This window comes from Orcinus orca, chromosome 7 (assembly GCF_937001465.1).
Source record: "Orcinus orca chromosome 7, mOrcOrc1.1, whole genome shotgun sequence".
NCBI lineage: Eukaryota > Metazoa > Chordata > Mammalia > Artiodactyla > Delphinidae > Orcinus > Orcinus orca.
In genome coordinates, this window is record NC_064565.1 from 8,696,837 (window position 1) to 8,718,148 (window position 21,312).

Here is a 21,312-nt window from a genome sequence, read left to right on the forward strand (position 1 = left end):
TTTCTCTAAGTTATGAAATTTATGGGAACACAGTTATTCATACTGTTCCTTTATTATTCTTTTAATGTCCATGAGATCAGTAGCGATAGCCTGTCTTTTATCTCTGATAATAGTAATTTGTGTCTTCTTTTATTCTTGGTTAGCCTGGCTAGAGGTTTGTCAATTTTATTATCTTTTCAAAGAACCAGGTTTCGATTTCTTTGATTTTTTGTGTTTTCCTATTTCAGTTTCTTTAACTTCTACTCTCGTTTTTATTATTTCTTTTTTTCTACATACTTTGAAATTCATTTGCTCTTTATCTAGTTTCATAACTAGATTATTGATTTTATATATTTATTCTTTTCTAATATACACATTTGGTGCTATAAATTTCCCTCTAAGCACTTCTTTTGCTGCACCCCACAAATTCTAAGTTGTATTTTCATTTTGTTCAAAATACTTTATTTCTTGAGACTTTTTTTGACTCATGTATTATTTAGAAGTGTGCTGTTTAGTCTCCAAATATTTTGACCTTTTTCAGCTAACTTTTTGTTATTGACTTGTTATTGTGGTCTGAGAGCATACTTTGTATGATTTCCATTTTTAAATTGTTAAGATGTGTTTTACAGCCCATACTTAATATCTACCTTAATGTATGTTCCATGTAGGCTTGAGAAGAATTTGATTTCTGTTGTTGTGGGATGATGCAATCCATACCTATGAGCAGATTGATGATTGATGGTACTCTTCAGTTCAATTGTATCCATACTACCTATTGGATCTTCAATTACTAATAGATGGGTTTTTAAGTCTCCAGCTAGAATAATGAATTTGTCTTTCTCCTGTTCTTCTTTCTTTTTTTTTTTCTGCCTCATATATTTTGACCCTGTTTTTAGGTGCATGCACATTAATAATTATTATGTCTTCTTGAAGAATTTACCTCTTGATCATTATTTAACATTCTCTATATTCCTGGTAAATTTTCCTAGCTCTGTGGTCAACTTTGCCTGAAATTAAGATAGATACTTTAGTTTTCTTTTGATTAGTGTTAACATAGTATACCTTTCCCCATGATTTTACTCATTTTTCTTTTTTTTATGATAAAATATACATAACATAAAACTTACAGTTCTAACAATTTTAAGTGTACAATTCAGTGACATTACATGCATCCACATTATGGTGCAACTGGTGCAACCATCACCATCATCCATCTACAAAACGTTTTTCGTCTTCCCATACTGAAACTCTGTACCCATTAAATAATAACTCCCCATTTCCCCCTCACCCAAGCCCCTGAAAACAACCATTCTATTTTTATCTATATGAAATTTTCTACTCTGTGTGTTTCATATAAGTGGAACCATACAGTATTTGCCCTCTTCTGGCTGGCTTATTTAACATAGCATAATGTCTTTAAGGTTCATCCATGTTATAACATGTAGCAGAATTTTCTTTCTTTTAAGGCTGATTATACCAGGTTTTGTTCATCCATTGATGGACACTTGAGTTTCTTCTCTTTTATGACTATTGTGAATAATGTTGCTATGATACAGATGCACAAATATCTGTTTGAGTCCCTGCTTTCAATTCTTTCAGATATATACCCAGAAGTGGAATTGCTGGACCATATGGTTATGGTAATTCTATGTTTAATTTTCAGAGTAACAGTCATACTATTTTCCATAGCAGCTGAAGCATTTTATATTTCTACCAGCAATGCAGAAATGTTCAAATTTCTCCACAACCTTGCCGACACTCATTATGTTCTCTTTTTTAATAATAGCCCTCCTGCTGAGTATGAAGTAGTATATCATTGTGGTTTTTATTTGCCTTTCCCTAATGGCTACTGGTGTTGTACCTTTTTTTAAAGTGCTAATTGGCCACCTGTATGACTTTTTGGAGAAATGTGTATTCAAGTTATTTTGCCCATTTTTAAGTGGGTTTGCTTATTTTGTTGTTGAATTGTATGAGTTCTTTATGTATTCTGGAAATTAATACTTTGTGAGCTGTATGATTTGCAAATATTTTCTCCCATTCCATGGGTTGCTTTTGCCTTCTGTTGATAAGAGACCATGATGCAAAAAGTTTTTAATTTTGACAAAAGTCCAGTTTATCTATTTTTGTTACCTGTGCTGTTGGTGTCATATGCAAGGAATCATTGCCAAATCCAATGTCCTGCAGCTTTTCCCCTATGCTTTTTTTCTAAAATTTGTTATAGTTTTTTAGCTCCTACATTTAGTTCTTTGATCTGTGTTGAGTTAATCTTTGTATATGATGTAAGGGAAGGTTCCAACTTCATTCTTTTACATGTGGATATTCAGCTTCCCAATACTACTTGTTGAATAGACTGTCCTTTATTGCCACCCTTGTCAAAAATCATTTGATCATATACATGAGAGTTTATTTCTGGACTCTCTATTCTATCCCGTTGGTCTATATGTCTGTCTTTATGCCAGTGACAAATTGTTTTGGTTACTGTAGATTTGTAATAAGTTTTGAAATCAGGAAATGTGAGACTTCCTACTTTGTTCTTCTTTTCCAAGATTGTTTTGGCTACTTGGAGCTTCTTGAGACTCCATTTGAATTTTAAGATGGGTTTCTCTATTTCTGCAAAAAATATGTCATTGGGATTTTGATAGGGATTGCATTAAATCTGTGGATCATTTTAGGTAGCATTGTCATCTTAGCAGTATTGAATATTCCAATCTATGAACATGAAATGCCTTTCCCTTTATTGGTGTCTTCTTTAATTTCTTTCAGCAATGTTATGTAGTTTTCAACATACAGGTCTCTCACCCCCTTTGTTAAGTTTATTCCTAAGTATTTTATACTTTTTCTTGCTACTGTAAATAGAAATTTCTTAATTTCCTTCTGGATTTTTCATTGTTAGTGTATAGAAATGTAAGTGAATTTTATATGTTGATTTTTGTATCCCACAAAATTGGTTTTTGGTGGGTTTTTTGCTGAATTGCTAATTCATTTATTAGCTTTGACAGTTTTTTTGTGTGTGTTATGTGGAATCTTTTCATGTATATTTGGAATATAAGGTCATGTCATCTGCAAACAAAGATAATTTTATTCCTCCCTTTTCAGTTTGCATGCCTTTTATTTATTCTTCTTGCCTATTTGCTCTTGTGAGGACTTCCATGACTATGTTGAATAGAAATGGAGAAAGTGGGAATCCTTATTTTGTTCCTATTTTGGGGGGAAAGCTTTCAATCTTTGACCACTGAGTATGATGTTAGCTATGGATTTTTCATATATGGCCTTTATCATAATGAGGAAGTTGCCTTCTATTCCTGGTTTATTGGGAGTGTGTTTTATTAAGAAAGGGTATTGACTTTTGTCAAATATTTTTTCTTCATCAGATGAGATGATCGTGTTTGGTTTTTTTTGTTGTTGTTGATTTGTTTTTTTTCCCCTTCATTCTAGTAATTGATTTTACTAAATCAATTTTCACATGTTGAAGCATTATTACATTATGGGGAAAAATCATTTGGTCATGATACTTACTTTTCAATATGCTGCTGAATTCAATTGGCTAGTGTTTTATTGAAGGTTTTTGCATCAACATTCATAAGGGATATTGGTCTGTAGTTTTCTTGTCTGGTGTTAGTGTCAAGGTGATACAGGCTTCAAAGAATAAGTTGGGAATTATTCCCTCCCCTTCAATATTGTGGAAAGTTTGAAAATGATTGGTGTTAATTTTTCTTGAAATGTTTGGTAGTATTTACCAATTAAGCCATTTAGTCCTGGGCTTTTCTTTGTCCTTGAGGTTTTTGACTACTGATTCACTTTCTTTACTATTTATAAATTTATTCAGATTTTTTATTTATTCTTGATTCAATTTTGGTGGATTGTGTGTTTCTAGGAATTCATCTATTTCATTTAGGTTAAACAATACGTTGGTATACAAATGTTTATAGTATTCTTTTTATTTCTGTAACATCTTTTGTATTGTCGTTGCTTTTATTTCTAATGTTAGTAATATGTCAGTTCCCTCTGCCAGTTTTGGGTTTAATTTGGTTTTCTTTTCCTCAAGGTGCAAATGTAGGTTATTGATTTGAGATGTTTCCTTCCTTTTTAATGTATGCATTTACAAGTGTAAATTCTCTTCTTACCACTGCTTTTACTATATCCCATAGGTTTTGGTATTTTGTGTTTTCATTTTCAATAATCTCAGTGTATTTTCTAATTTCGCTTTTAATTTCCCCTTTGACCCATTGGTCTTTAAGAATGTGTTGTTTAATTTCCTCATATTTGTGAATCCAGTTTTCCTTCTGATTCTGATTTCTAACCATTGTGATAGAAAAATATTTTTTATAATTGCAACCTTTTAAAATCTATTGAGACGTGTTGTGGCCTAACATATGGTCTATCTTGGAGAATGTTCCACGTGCACTTTTTTTTTTTTTTTTGCAGTACGCGGGCCTCTCACTGTTGTGGCCTCTCCCATTGTGGAGCACAGGCTCTGGACGCTCAGGCTCAGCAGCCATGGCTCACAGGCCTAACCGCTCTGCGGCATGTGGGATCTTCCCAGACCAGGGCATGAACCCGTGTCCCCTGCATCGGCAGGCAGACTCTCAACCACTGCGCCACCAGGGAAGCCCTCCATGTGCACTTTTGAAAAATATGTATTCTGCTGTTCTTTGGTGTTCTGTATATTTGTTAGGTCTAATTCGTTTATGGTTTTGTTCAAGTCCTCTATTTCATTATTGATCTTCTGTTTGATTGTTTTAACATATTTAAAGTGGTATATTGAAGTCATATATATGTATTATTATTATAGGAATTTCTATTTCTCCCTTCAAATCTGTAATGTTTGCTTCATATATTTGGGGGCTCTGATGTTTGGTGAATATATATTAAAATTGTTATATCTTCTTGGTGAATTGATCCTTTTATCAATCTATATTGTCTTTGTCTCTGTAACAGTTTTTGATTTAAGGTCTAATTTGTTTGATTTAGTATAGCCACCTTAGCCTTCTTTTGGTTAGTATTTTCATGGAATATATTTTTCAATCCTTTCACCTTCAACCTATTTGTGTCTTTATATCTAAAGTGAGTCTCGTGTAGACATCATACAATTGGATCACCAAGGTTTTTTTTAAAAAAAAAATTCTGCCATTCGATGCCTTTTTATTGGAAAGTTTAAGCCATTTATATTTAAAGTAGTCACTGATAAGAAAGGATTTACTCTGCCATTTTGCTATTTATTCTTTGTATGTCATATAACCTTTTTTATTCCTCATTTCCTCAATTCCTGTCTTTTTATTGAAGTTGCTTTTTATTGAAGTATAGTTGATTCACAATATTGTGTTAGTTTCAGGTGCACATCAAAGTGATTCAGTTACATATATATTTCTCAGATTATTTTCCATTATAGGCTATTACAAGATATGAATATAGTTCCCTGTGCTATACAGTAAATTCTTGTTGCTTATCTCTTTTAAGTACAGTAGTTTTTATCTGTTAATCCCATACTCCTAATTTATCCCTCCCCACTTCCTTTCCACTTTGGTAACCATAAGTTTGTTTTCTTTGTCTTTTTTTCAATATGTAATATCCTTTATTAAATTGTATAAATTGTCCTACAGCTTGGTGTAAGAATAATGGCTGATATTAATTATAAAACTCCTCCTTACACACAAAAGAACATTACATTTGAATTATCTTTTTCTACCCAGAGCAGTCTTGTCTTGATACAAATCATTCATGTTCATCCGGCAACTTGAAACAAGTTGATAGCATGCCACACTTTTTTATCTTGTCAATTTAGAAAAAAAAAGTCATATTCAATATTTACAGATTTAACCTAGTTCACAGAATATACAAATGTTATATGTGATAAAATACCACAAATTAGATCCATTTTTATAGATTTTTTCCCGATTTACCTTAAATTTAAAGTATCTCTACCACATACATTTTAACAGTTATTTTTAAATAACAGTTTTATTTTTGCATGTGTATTGTTTCTGGCTGACAAGATGTTAAGTTGTCCTGCTATTGTGATATGACAAGCTACTTAAATTCTCTTCTCTACATTCCATGTACACACTCTAAATAGAGAAAAATATGATGGTGCTGGAAAGAATAATGACACCATTAGAATAGTGGGTTGCATTTATTCTGTACTGATTATGGATACTTTCCTTACTAGCCATATACATTAAAAGAAAATTGTGAACCAGTAAAATAAACTAGACAAACAGAAATACTGCATGATATCACTTAAATGTGGGATCTTACCCCAAAAAAGTCTAACTCATAGAAACACAGAATAGAATGGTGGTTGCCAGGGTTGGAATGTGGAGGAAATAGGAAGGTCTGCTGGACCCAAAATGAAGTTCATGAGTGATTTGTGAACCATACTCGTGGTTCTGTTGACCATTCACACTGCTTCCCCAGAGTCCAAACAGCACACACTGATTTACTGCTGATTACAATTTATTCTTTCTTTCTGCCCACCCCTCTGCATCTCTTGCCATGTGACCAGCCCACCCAACACTGTCTCGGGTTCGTGGCTGCTTCACAGAGGCCCACAGTTCCACTGGTTCCAGTCATAGGGCATGGGGATATGATGCAGATTGTGACTAATTTTCTGTATGATTTTGTTGGCTCTGTATGGTTATATAGGGGAAAGCCAAGTTTGTCCAGAGCATGGATGTGGACAAACAACAGATGGGAGACAAGACCATGGACCCGGTACTCAGGCAGGGTGGCCCCCATCCAGACCTCTCCTGTATGATCCATCAGGGACCAGGACACAGGGGTCCCCTCAGGCCCCAGCAGGCAGAAGTTGGGGAAGGTCTGGGTACAGAGCTTGGTGAATCTCTGGCTACTCTCATTGCTGCCACCGAAATGCCATAATTTATTCACCAAGGCAGCATAGGTAGGATCCAGGGATGACAGTTTAAACATCTTGGTCAATGGCTTTGGGTCTGCCATAGCCAATAGGTAAGTTCTTTGTCTCTGGCAGGGAAGGAAGCAATTTCCTCACTGTCTCAGGCATCACATAGAGAATGCATTGTGTTTGCTTGACCTTAACAAATTTAGTGGTTACAAGATTCTGTATCACCTCACCCAGACTTTACTGCAAACTTTGGATCTGAAAAGTATTTCCAATTGATGACCTCTGATGTGCTAAGGGATTCTTGACAGTTGTTGAGATCCTTAGAATAGATTTGGTAGGTGTTGGTGTAATGATCAAAGTCATCTGCAATTTCCTACTCCTGAGGGTGGATAACCATAGTATTAAAATCAGGCCACTTGTCCACCCAGGCCTTTAGCTTGAAGGGGTTTCCCTGGTCCATATGGACAGTCCCGTAAACCTTTAAGGACACAGGGAGGTTCTTCCTCAAGGATTTCTCTAACATCTGCAGCAGTTGTGGATCTTGTAAGTGGAATATCTTGGCAGGTACCTTAATTTTGGTACCCAATTTTGGTTTCCCATCTCTCTGGTCACTGTGTTCAGGGTCTTCTCCTCTCCAGCTCAACACTTCAGGAGCACTGGTTCTTTGGGATGAGCAGGTAGAATCCTACTATATGAAATCTTTCATCTCCCAAATGTCAATTCCTTGCTCCAACTACCAAGCACTAAGGCAGCCAATGCCACTTTGGGAAATTTTGAAGGGCAGATCCTCAGGACAAGTGGTCCTGGCAGCTTCTATGGCCTTACCCAAAAATCCCCCAACCAGTTGTGGGTGTGGGGCAGCTGGCCACAAGCAGCAAGGCCCCTGTCTGGCTCACCAAAATTTGTTACCAAGTCCAAGCTTGTACTGCTTACAGCCCGATAGGCCAATAAATCGAAAGACGAGTTGTTGGGATGAGGAATAGCAGCTATTCAGAAAGCCAGCAGACCAAAACGATGGCGGGCTTGTGTCCCAAAGAACCATCTTCTGTAAGTTTGTTTTCTATGTCTGTGAGTCTGTTTCTGTTTTGTATATAGATTCATTTATATTATTTTTTAGAGTACACGTATAAGTGATATAATATTTATCTTTGTCTGACTTACTTCAGTTATTATGATATGCTCTAGGTCCATTCATATTGTTGCAAATGGCAATATTTCTTTCTTTCTTATGGCTGAGCAATATTCCATTGTATATATACACTACTTTTTCTTAAACCAATTATTTGTTGATGGCACTTGGGTTGATCCCATGTCTTGGTTATTGTAAATAGTGTTGCTATGAACATTTGGGTGTGTGTATATTTTTGGACTAGAGTTTTCATCTTTTCAGGATATATGCTCAGGAGTGGGATTTCTGGATTATATGGTAGTTCTACTTTTAATATTTAAAGGAACCTCTATACTGTTTTCCATAGTGGTTGCACCAATTTACATTCCCATCAACAGTGTAGGAGGGTTCTTTTTCTCCACACCCTCTCCAGCACTTATTATTTGTAGACTATTTGATGATAGGCATTCTGACCAGTGTGAAATGATACCTCATTTTGTTTTTTATTTGCATTTCTCTAATAAATAGCAATATTGAGCATATTTTCATGTATCTCTTGGCCATCTGTATGTCTTCTTTGGAGAAATGTTTATTTAGGTCTTCTGCCCACTTTTTGATTGGGTTGTTTGTTTTTCTGATATTGAGCTCCATGAGCTGTTTGGATATTAACCCCTTGTTTGTTGCATCATTTGCCAATATTTTTCTCCCATTCCATAAGTTGTCTTTTTGCTTTCTAGTTTGGTTAGGTCCCATTTGTTTATTTTTGCTTTTATTTCTTTTGCCTTAGGAGACTGATCTAAGAAAATATTGCTGCAATTTATGTCAGACACAAGAGGGAAGGGATATGGGGATATATGTATATTTATAGCAGATTCACTTTGTTATACAGCAGCAACTAACACAACAATGTAAAGCAATTATACTCCAATGAAGATGTTTAAAAAAAAATTTATGCCTGAGAATGTTTTGCCTATGTTTTCTTCTAGGAGATTTATGGTGTCACGTTTCATATTTAGGTCTTTAAATCATTTTGAGTTTATTTTTGTACATAGTGTGAGGAAGTGTTCTAATTTCATTGATTTACATGTACCGGTCCACCTTTCCCAACAGCACTTGCTGAAGTGGCTGTCTTTTCTTTGTTGTGTATTCTTCCCTCCTCTGTCATAGATTCTTTGAACATAGGTGTGTGGGTTTATTTCTGGTTTACTTCTCTATTCTATTCCATTGATATGAATGTTTGTTTTTGTGCCAATACCATGCTGTTTTGACTACTGTAGCTTTGTAGTATTGTCTGAAGTCTTGGGAGGGTTATGCCTCCAGTTTTGTTCTTATTCCTCACAATTGCTTTGGAAATTCTGGGTATTTTGTAGTTCCATATAAATTTTAGGATTATTTGTTCTAGTTCTGTGAAAAAATGTCATGGGTATTTTGATAGGGATCACATTAAATCTGTAGATTGCTTTGGATAGTATGGCCATTTTAACAATATTAATTCTTCCAATCCAAGAGCATGGGATATCTTTCCATTTCTTTGAATCATTTTCAATTTCTTTTATCAATGTTTTATAGTTTTTAGCATATGGGTATTTCACCTCCTTGGTTAAGTTTATTCTGAGGTATTTTTTTGACATGATATTAAATGGAATTTTTTTTAAAATTTTCTCTTTCTGATATTTCATTGTTAGAGTAAAGTAATGCAAGAGATTTCTGTATATTAATCTTGTATCCTGTTATCTAGCTGAATTCATCTACTAGTCCTGATTGTTTTTGTGTGGAGTCTTTAGGGTTCTCTATGTAGAGTGTCTTGTCATCTGCAAATAGTGACAGTTTTACCTCTTCCCTTACAATTTGGATACATTATCTGTCTTTTTTTTCTCTGATTGCTGTGGCTAGGACTTCCAGTACTATGTTGAATAGAAGTGTTCAGAGTGGGCATCCTTGTCTTTTTCCTGAATTTAGTGAAATGACTTTCACCTTTTCACGGTTGAGTATTATTTTGGCTGTGGGTTTGTCATAAATGGCTTTTTCATGTTGAGATATGTTCCCACTTTATTCATTTTCGTGAGAGTTTTTATCATGGGTGGATGTTGTTTGCTTTATCTGCATCTATTGAGATAATTATATGGGTTTTGCCTTTTCTTTTGTTAATACAGTGTATCACATTGATTGATTTGCATATGTTGAACCATCCTTGTGGCCCTGGAATGAATCCAACTTGCTCATAGTATATGATCTTTTTTATGTATTGTTGCATTCAGTTTGCTAATGTTTTTGAGAATTTTTGCATCTATATTCATCAAAAATATTGGCCTGTAGTTTTCTTTTTTGGTAGTGTCTTTGTCTGGCTTTGGTATCAGGGTGCTTGTGGCTTCATAGAATGACTTTGGTAGTGTTCCCTCTGCTTCAATCTTTTGGAAGAGTTTGAGAAGGACTGGTATAAGTTCTTCTTTGTATGCTTGGCAGAATTCCCCAGTGAAGCCATCTGATCCTGAACTTTTGTTTGTAGGGAGTTTTTTTTTTTTTAAGTGATTCTATTTCACTTCTAGTGATCACTCTATTCAAATTATCTGTTTCTTATTGACTCAGTTTTGGCAGGCTATATGTTTTTAGAAACTTGTCCATTTCTTCTAAGTTGTCCAATTTGTTGGCATATAATTGTTATTTCTCCTCTGTCATTTCTTATTTTGTTTATTTGGGCCCTCTCTCTTTTCTTCTTGGTGAGTCTGGCCAGAGGTTTGTTGACTTTGTTTATCCTTTCAAAGAACCAGCTCTTGATTTTATCGATTTTTATATTGTTTTTTTAATCTCTATTTTATTTATTTTCTCTCTGATATTTATTATTTCCTTCCTTCTGCTGACTTCAGACTTTGTTTGTTCTTCTTTTTCTAATTCTTTTAGGTGGTGGGTTAAGTTATTTATTTGAGTTTTTCTTGTTTATTAAGGAAGGCCTGTATCATTAAGAACTTCCTCTAAGGACTGGTTTTGCTTCATCCCATAGATTTTGTAAGGTTGTATTTTCATTTTCATTTGTTTAGAAGTATTTTCTGATTTCCTCTTTGATTTCATCACTGACCCATTGATTTTTTAGTAGCTGTTGTTTAGTCCCCATGTGATCATTTTTTGCCCATTTTTCTTTCTAGTTTCATATCATTGTGGTCAGAAAAGATGCTTGAAATAATTTCTATACTCTTAAATTTGTTGAGGCTTGTTTGTGGTCTACCCTAGAGAATGTTCCATGTGCATTTGCAAAGAATGTCTATTCTGGATTTTTTTGGATGTAGTGTCATGAAGATGTCAAGTGCAACTGGTCTATTTTGTCACTTAGGATCTCTGTTGCACTATTGACTTTCTGTCTGGAAGATCTGTCCATTGATGTCAGGGGAGTGTTAAAGACTCCTACTATTTTTGAATTCCTATTAATTTCTCCCTCTATGTCTATTAGTGTTTGTTTTATGTACTTAGGTTCTTCTGTATTGGGTACATATGTGTTAATGAGTGTAATATTCTCTTCTTATATTGCTCCATTTATCATTATATAGTATCCTTCTTTGTCTTTTTTTATGGACTTTTTTTAAAAGTTTGTCTGATATGAGTATTGCTACCCCTGCTTTCTTGTCATTTCCATTTGCATGAAACATCTTTTTCCATCCCCTCCCTTTCAATTTATGAAATCTTTTGCCCAGAAGTGAGTGTCTTGTAGGCAGCCTATTGTAGGTTCTTGTTTTTTTCTCCAATCTGCCACTCTATGTCTTTTTTTTTTTCACTCTATGTCTTTTTATTGAAGCATTTAGTCCATTGATATTTAAGGTAATTATTAATAAGTATGTATTTATTGCATTTTTAAGCCTTGTTTTCTGGTTGATTTTGTAGTTCTTTGTTTACTTCTTCATCTTTTTTGTTTTTCCTTATGTGGTTTGATGGTTTTTCCATTGTAGTGTGCTTGGGTTCCTTTCTTTTTTTGTGTGAATCTATTGTATGTTTTTTATTTGTGCTTATGATGGAGTTCAAGTATGTTGAGCCATCACTATATCTGTTTGCTTTAAACTGATAGCCATTCAAGTTCAAACACATTCTGAAAGATATACATTTTTATACTCCGGTCCCCACATTTTGTGATTTTGATGCCCTGTTTTACATCTTCATATTTACCCTTTTACTGTTCATTGTACTTATAATCGTTTTTATAATTTTTTTGATTTTTTTAAATCTATGTACTGGCTTATTTGAATGATCTTCCATGCTTTTATATAGTTGCATTTCTTACTGTGATTTTCTCTTTCCTACAGATTCTTTCTTCTTTTTTATTTAGAGAAGACCTTTCAACATTTCTATTAGGTTAAGTTTAGTATTTCCTTATTCTTTCAGTTTTTGCTTGTTTGAGAAATTCTGGATAGAATATCCTAGGTTGCGGTTTTTTCCCTTTCAGGACTTAGAATATATCATGCCACTCCCTTCTGGCCTGCAAAGTTTCTGTAGAGAAACCAGCTGATAGCCTCATGGGGGTTCGATTGTAACTGACTGTTTTTCTCTTGCTACCTTTAGAATCTTATCTTTAACTTTGGACATTGTAACTATGATATATCTTGGTGTGGGTCTGTTTGCATTCATCTTGTTTGGAGCCCTCTGTGTTTCCTGTATCTGGATATCTGTTTTCTTCTTTAGGTTTGGGAAATTTTCAGCCATAGATTCTTCAAATACATTTTCAATCCCCTTCTCTCTCTTTCCCTCCCTCCCACTCTCTCTCTCTCTCTCTCTCTCTCTCTCTCTCTCTCTCTTTTCTTGAACTTCTATGAGTAGGTTGGTACACTTTATATTATTCCATAGATCTTGCATGTTGCTTTCATTTTTTTTTCTTTTGTCTTTCTGTCCACTGTTCTGATTGGTTGGTTTCCATTATTCTATCTGTCATTCACTTACTCATCTTCTGCATTATTTACTCTGCTCTTCATTGTTTCTAGGTTGGTTTTATCTCAACAATTGAGTTGTCTAATTTTGATTGGTTTCTCTTTATAATTTCTAGTTCCTTGTTACAGTGATCTGCATTTCTAGCAATAATCGTTCTTAATTCTTTTAACATTTTGATTACCTCCTTTTTGAATCTAGTAGACTGGTGAGGTCTTTTCATTATTTTTTTTTCAGGGTTTTTCTCTTGTTATTTTAATTGGGAGTAGTTCCTCTGCTTTTTAAATTTTACTTAACTTTCTCTGTCACTATGAAATTAGTGTACCTTGTGTAAACTGTGCAAGTCCAATATTTTTCATGCAAAGGTTGTTTCTGTTTGTTATGGATGCTAGTCACAACTTTCCTCAGAGTGTGCTGGCCATTATCCCTTTGATTGAGGGTGTGATTGGTATTGTGACTGTAGACTGCACTGGATGTTGGGTGGGGCCTCCTCTTTGCTTCATGACTGTCACAGCCCTGTTGGGGATAGGGGCTGTTCCCCAGTTGTTGGAGTAGAAGCCCTGAGGGTCAGGTTCAATAAGCCTCCATTGCCTTTAAGCACGTGCTTTGTCCTTAACAAGGTTAGCACTGAAGCAAGTGAGGCCCGCAAGTGTGGTCACAGCAAACCTATGTGCTGCAGGTACAGGCATCCATGGTTCTGCCCAGAAGCAGCCCAAGGTCATGTCCATTTCTTCATTGTGTTCATCCCATACCTAGTGGTAGGCTGGTGTTGGCAGCCAGGGCATTGTGGCTGCAGAAGTTGATGTGGTTGTGCTACTGCTTGGAACCTGGCTGCTTCTGTGAGAGGGCTCTCATAGGACCTGTCTGCCTCAGATCTGACTCCAAGCTGCAGTGTGGGGTGAACAGAACTGGAGCCCTCTGCCAGTAAAGGAAACACTCTGTACTCCTCCCCAGGGGCTATCTGCCAGAGATGTGAGATTCTATGAAGCCACCTGCCACCTGGTATTGGTGCCAACAAATTTCACTGATGCTACTCCTGCCCCTGGACCTTCCCCCAACATGATAATGGGCTCCAGTGTCATCCCTACCCAGACATGCATGCCCTCACAAAGTCTGCAACTACTGAAGCCAGGACCCCACCATGCACACTGATAATGGGCTCCAGTTGTGGACCTGGGCCAAGATGAGCCCATGCTGACAATGGGCTCTGAGGTTCCTCCCAGACCACACCCCAGGCCCTAGGGCTGTCTCTGCACATCTAGACTGAGTCCACTCCCAGGGCCCATCTGCCTGAGTTTTAGCACCTAACCACTGTGCATATTAGCAGCCCTGCCTGGCTCATGTTTCAGGCTGGGAAATGCAGCAGGGTGACAGCCATCAGCACTGGTCTCTCTCTGCCCTGATTGCTAGTAAACCAGCATACAGGCATTCCTTGCGAGAAGAGTCCAGGCTCCTCCAGCGCTCTGTCTGTGCCAGTACACCTCCCAGCCTGCAAGGGTCTTCGCAGGGCAACAACCTGCCCATGCAGACCCTCCCTCCTTCACAGGTTCTTCCCAGGGACACAGGTCCCATCCTGATGCCTTTTTTTTTTTGTCCTACCCAGTCATGTGAGGATCTTTCTTGCAGCTTTGGTTATATAAGAGATCCTCTGCAGTTTCCAGTTGGTTTTCTGTGAGAAGTGTTCCACAAGTAGATGTATTTTTGATGTGAGGAGAGGTGAGTTCCACATCCTCCTTCTCCACCATCTTGATCCAATCTTTTTTGCTTTTTCATAGTGACACATTTTTATTCCCTTATTTCTGATTATGGCTATTCTATGGACATTTTCTGTATGGTAAAATGGAGATTACATATAGTATCCTAGTTATTACAAACTAATTTGAATTGACTCCAGTAGTGCTTCATCTACCCTCTTTATGTTTTGATGTCAAAAATTACATACTTATAGGGAATTCCCTGGTGGTGCAGTGGTTAAGAATCCGCCTGCCAATGCAGGGGACACAGGTTCGATCCCTGACCTAGGATGATCCCACATGCTGTGGAGCAACTAAGCCCGTGTGCCACAACTGCTGAGCCTGCACTCGAGAGCCCACGAGCCACAACTACTGAGCCCACGTGCTGCAACTACTGAAGTCCACATGCCTAGAGCCTGTGCTCTGCAACAATGAGAAGGCCATGCACCACAACAAAGAGTAGTCCTCACTCACTGCAACTAGAGGAAGCCTGTGCACAGCAACAAAGACCTGATGCAGCCAAAAATAAATAATAAATAAATACATAAATTTATTTTTAAAATTACATACTTATAGATTGTGTGCCCAATAACAGAGATTTATAATTATTTTTTATGCTTTTTCTCTTAAATCCTATGTAAAATTAATATTCAAGCTACAAAGCAGGATTGCAACAACACTGGCTATTACTTTTGCCCATGTTACATTTGCTGTGTATTTGCGTAAGTATGACTTGGAGTTAGTATCTAGTGTCCTCTCATTTTAACCTGAAGCCCTCCCTTTATCATTTCTTAGGGTAGGTCTAGCAATACTGAAGCCCCTCAACTTTTGTTTATATAGAAATGTCTTAATTTCTCCCTTATTTTTCAAGGACAGTTTTGCCATATATAGAATTATTGGGTTTTAGTATTTTTCTTTCAGCACCTTAAATATATCATTTCATTGCCTCTGGTCCAAGGTCTCTGACTACAAGTGGCTGATGATCTTACAGGGAATCTCTGTATGTGATAAAGCACTTCTCCCTTACTGCTTTCAATATTCTCTCTTTGGCTTTGAACAGTTTAACTACAGTGTATGTTGGTGTGGGTCTCTTTGAGTTTATTTTACTTGGAGTTCACTGAGCTTTTAAGATTTATAGACTCAAGTTTTAGCCATTATTTCTTCAAATAATTTTTTCTGCTCCTTTCTCAGTGTACTCTTTTTCTGGGACTCTGAAAATGTGTATGTGGGCCACTTGATGGTGTCTCACAAATTCCTTAGGTTTTGTTCACTTTTCCTCATTCTTTTTCCTCTGTGTTCTTAAGACTCAATAATTTCAAATAACCTGCCTTCATGTTCACTGATTCTTTCTTCTGCCTATTCAACTCTGCTGTTGAACTTTTGTAGTGAATTTTCATTTCAATTGTACTCTTCAGCTCTAGAATTTTGTTTGGTTCCTTTTTGCAATTTCTCTCTCTTTATTGACATTCTCATTTTGTTCATATACTGTTTTCTCTGTTTCTTTTAGTTCTTTGTCTATGTTTTCCCTTATCTCTTATAGATATTTAAGACTGTCATTTTAAAGTCTTTGTCTAGTAAGACTGATGTCTGGGCTTTCTCAGGGATGATTTCTTTCAATCTGTTTTATTCCTCTGAATGAGCTGCATTTTCCAGCTTCTATGTATATCTTCTAATTTTTGCCAAAATTGAGTATTTGATTATTATTATGTAGTAACTCTGGAAATCAGATTTCTGCCTTTCCCCATGGTTTGCTGTTATTGCAGTTGTTGTTTTTATTGAAGGTCATAGTAGTCCATTTGTTTTGAGACTCTTCCAAACTACTTTTAAATGTTATGTGTGCTTGTGTGTGCTCACTGAAGTCTCTGTTCTTTTAGCTCATGTACATTTACTGTTTTGAAACATATTTCCTTGAATGCCAAGAGTTGAGATAGACAAACAAACAAAACCATCAAAAATAAAAAGAAAGAACAACCACCCCTGTAGTCTTTACAGACTGGCTTTTCGCTGGTGCAGTTCTTCACCAATTAGCTAGACTTGTTCTGAGCCTACAGATTAGATCCAGGTAAATGTTTAAGGTCTTCTCAGGTCTTTTCTGGGCATGCATCTTGCCTGGGCATGCATGGCTTTCTCAGTTTCCCCTCTATCTACAGTTGCTTTTGCATTTCCTCATTTCCCAAAGCACCTCACCCCAGCTTCTCCTCCCGGCCTTAGATAGTCTACTGTATGTCTCCACCCAAATCTCTTGCCCTAGGCATTTTTGAATTTTTAGTCCACTTGTCGTATTTAATAACAGTGCCTGCCACTTTTCCCACCTGCATTCTGAGTTATGCAAGACAGGGATGAACGAGTAAATCTTTCAGGTATCCTCCAGGCAGGTTATAACAGACAATAATTTGCAAATGAGATCTGTTCTGCTCCCTCCAGTTCAAGTGGAGGAATTGGGAACTGGGCTGCAGCTGCTCAAGACAAAGAGTACCACTAAAGTAGATTGGGAGAGGGGTAAGGGTAAGTAAAAACACCACAAAACTTTCCTACAATTTTGAAGATGGGTTTTTCTTGATTGGGAATTTGCCTGATTGCTGAAAACTCTTGATTGCTTTTCAAAGCATATACAAAGTTGATTCAGACAGCTTCTGCTTGATTTTTTTTAATATATAACTTTGTCGGGGAGCAAGAGCTCAGAGCTTTCTAGTCTGGTATCACTCATCTGGAACATGACTTGGAAATCATAAAATTCTCTGATTTTCATTGTCACTAATTCTCTGTTTATGCTGTTTCCTTCTTGGGCTCTGTTTTCCCTCTACATCTTATAAATGTCTTTGGGGGCTCCTCCATCAGCCCTCTTCTATTCTTACTCTGCGCACAAATCCTAGATTATCTCATTCACATAGCTTTATGTACATACTGATGGTTCCCGAAGCAGTCTCCAGCTCAAATTTCACTGTTTTACGTCTGTCAGCCTACTGGATACTTTTACTAAGATATTCCATGGACAAGTCCATTTCAATCTCATTTATATCCCTCCCAACTCCCAAATCTACTTCTGGACAGCGTCATAACTCATCTTGTCTCCAGTCTTGCCCCACTCTAATTGCACCCCCATGTGGAATCCAGAGGTTCTTTCCTTGTTGTCTTTAGGACCCAAATGCCTTAGCAGGACAATCAAAGCTGTTTTGATCTGACTTAATTCTCTCTTAGCATTCTTCTCCTTCCCTGTAACTCCCATTATTTAGCGCTACCAAACTACATATTCTTCCAACCTTTATCATAATGTATTGCCTCTGTCTGAAATGTCTACTTTTTCTCTGGCTAAGAGTTAGTTCAGCTGTTCATATTGGGAAGCCTTTCCTGATGTGCTCCTATCCCACTGGCATATCATCATTGTTTATTTACTTTGCTGTCTTACCTACCACTCTGTAGTCTCCTTGATTGGAAGAGCCCTTTCACTTGACACTGCCTGGCAAGAAATAGGAGCAATAAGTGAATGCCTACTGAGTGGATGAAGGATACATGTACTACTTGTGAATTAAAATACCAACCCTTATAGAGCATTTTCTGTGTGGCTGACTGTGTGCTTGGTGCTTTACATCTATTATCTATTTTTTTTTAAGAGACAAGTATTATTAGCTTCCCTTTACAGATGTGGAAACTAAGTCTATGAGAGTTAAAGTAACTTACCTGAGGTCTGTTGCCCAGCAACAAGGGATGAAGGAGGGACTTGGACTCAACTCAGAATGATCCCAAAGCCTGTGTCCTTTCAGTGTCAGCATTCTTTCTATCAAAGCGAAATTTCAGTGGTTCTTACGTATATATGCATTTTATCAGTCGTTTTTAGATATTTTTGAATATATCACTTGTGTGTGTTGGAGCAGGGAATTAGTATGTATTTGGTAGAATAAAATAAATCAGAGTCTAAGTACAGTGATTCCTAATTTAGGGGCATTTAGTGCCAAAGTAGGATTATGAGAATGCACTCATTGGTGAGGATATAGTGCAAAAAATGTGCAGGCTCTAACTTGCACAAAATTAGTGACCTCCACAGACCTGTGTAGAAGTGGCACTTCCTGGAGAGGATTTGAGGTGTGGGGGGAGGGCAGACATCTTGGATGGGGCCCAGCTCAAATATGTACTTAGATCAGAAAACCATTAGCTGGAAAGTGGACATGGAATGTGCTTTTAATTTCATTTCCCCAGGTTGTCAGATTTCTATATGTTTATAGATCCCAGACAGGCATTGACCTACTTAATTAGGCTGCCTTCTCAGAGGGGCCTTCCCTGAATACCTTGCATAAAATAGTAGCCAGCTCTCTCCACCCCACCCCACCCCATCCCACCCAACTAAACCTTGGAATTCCTCATCTTCTTTACCCCTTTTTGTCTTCTCCATAGTACTCACCACAACCTAAGATGTATTTATTTGTATATTGCTTATCTCTCCCATTAGAATATCAACTCTATGAGGTTGGGGATTTTGATTATTTTTTTTTACCTCAATATCCCCAGGTCCTGAAACAGTGCCAGGCACTAAATCTTTGTGAAAGGGATACTTTGGTTTTGGTTGAGCCTTGTCTGAGTATTAACCACGTGCTCGGTGCTGTGAAGACCTTGAGAGGAAGCTATGACGTTCTTGCTCTAAGGAAATTAACTGAAGAATTGGAACTGGTCAGAAACTTAGATTTAATTTTACCGTCCTCATAAGATGATATAGGGGGTGTCAAAAATTTCCTTTTAAGAGTGAGATTATAAATATTTTAGGCCTTGTGGGCAACAACAGGTCTCTGTCACATATTCAACATCCTTTTTTTAAAAATAACCTTTAAAATATATTTTTAAAAATTCTTATATTCAGACTGAACAAAAACAGATCATGTGCTGGATTTGGCCCAAGGCCACAGGTTGCTGACCCCTGAGATAGTAAATTAGCCTGTTACTATTTCATGGAGGCTGGAAGAAGACATGAGACTCCTGGTTCAGAGACAAGGGGCTTTATTACTCGTGGCTCAGCAAGCAGCAACAACATCATGTCTGTTCCAGTTGTTTTTGCCCCCCACTCAAGTCCTGTGAGGTCAGTGCAGAGGGCCCAAGTGGATGTTATGCAAGCAGTGGATTTGTGTCACAGCTGAGGGACACTGAGCTTAGACAATCACTTCCTTTATAGCAAGCCTGCTTTCTGTCCTGGAAGAAGATATTACTTCATCCCTCAAGGTTGCTCACTGAAAACACAGCCCTGAGAAATGAGTAGAGATGGAGTTGCATTCTTGGCTTACCCAGTAAGTATGTGTAGGGATACTCAGGGCCCATGGTGGATTGCTTCTCTCAATAGTATTTTCATTCCTTTGTATGTTCAGTTGGATTGAATAGAATTTAGTACATGCCAGGAAATATAAATGGGGCTAATGACACCAAAAGAAATAAAACATGGTCCCCATTCTCAGGAAGCTCACAGGCTGTTAATAACTGTAATATATGAGGTGTTCACAGTGTAAATGTAAACGTTGCTCTGGAAGTACAAATAGGTGCATGGCAACCTTTTGGGCATTTGGGGAACACAGAGGAGAGGACGTAGCTTTTGAGTTGGTCATGAGAAGATGCCAGAATGAGGCAGTGTAGGAGTTTTTCCGATAGAGCATCCAGTTCGGTCAAAGGCACAGAGGTGTGTTGAGCAATGCTGACTAGATGGGTGTAACTGAAGTATAGTATGTATGGGAGAGGTTGATGGGGAGTGAGGTAGGGAGAGAAGGAACAAGGGAGGAAACTAGCATTTCCCAAGAGTCTGTCACTTAGATACATTAAATCATCTACTCCTCATAGCCTGTCAGATAAGTTATTGAGTACATACTGTGTTCAGAGCTTTTGGGGATTTAAATACACTAGCTCATTTATCCCTCTTAACTCCCTGTTGCAACCTTTTGGCAGATGAGAAACCTGAGACTTATCTAACTTGCTCAAGGTCACAGCTGGTGGCACATCTGGAATTTGAATCTGGGTTGGCCTGGTCCCACAGCCTGTGCTCTTTAGCACAACCTTCGTTTCCCTCAGAAACCTTGGAAGATTACTTCAAGCAACAGTGAAACATTGTGGAACTAGGATTTGCACCCGTGTTCACCTGCCTGCAAAACGATTCCTGCTTTCCCAGATTTATTTCAACATAATTGAAGGAGCTGACTCCCAATAGAAGGCAGTACCTTGAATTGTAAATATGAAAGATGACCAGGAACAGTGACAGACATGTAAAGGAAATCCCCTAACCCTCTCTTCCATTTGTGTTAGCTGTCCTCAGCTCCTTCCAAGAAAATGTGGATATTTTTCAAATAGTGAGGAGGCGCACAACATAGCAGTCAAGAACACAGGCTTTATAATATGAGCAGTTTGGTTTGAATCCTAGCTTCACTAAATAGCAGTGCAAAATTCGGCAAATCGCTTACTTTCTCCAACTCTCATTTTCCTCCTTTGAGAAATGAGTTGTGAAGCTTAAATAAAATGTTATTTGTAAAACACTAAACACAGAGCTTGACACAATGGACTGCATAGGAGGATATTGAAATTGCCAAGAATTAGGACAGGATTAGCATTGGGGAGAGTTGGCAGTGAGTCAGAAACCAACATCTTGAAGGGGTGAGGGGGTGTAATCCTCGGGTCAATGTATGGCTACAATAAGCATGGTCATGGGTAGCACAGTCAAAAGATGATATTCAAGGCTAAATGACTTAAGACATTGGGCTTCTGCCTTT

General features: G+C 37.3%; 1 protein-coding gene and 1 pseudogene across 1 annotated transcript in view; one reads left to right on the plus strand and one right to left on the minus strand.

Annotated features, from left to right (window-relative positions):
• LOC101275616 (uncharacterized) overlaps positions 1-21,312 on the plus strand; it is a 253,173-nt gene that overhangs the window by 39,749 nt on the left and 192,112 nt on the right.
• Positions 6,081-19,882, minus strand: LOC101282413 (glycine N-phenylacetyltransferase-like; annotated as a pseudogene).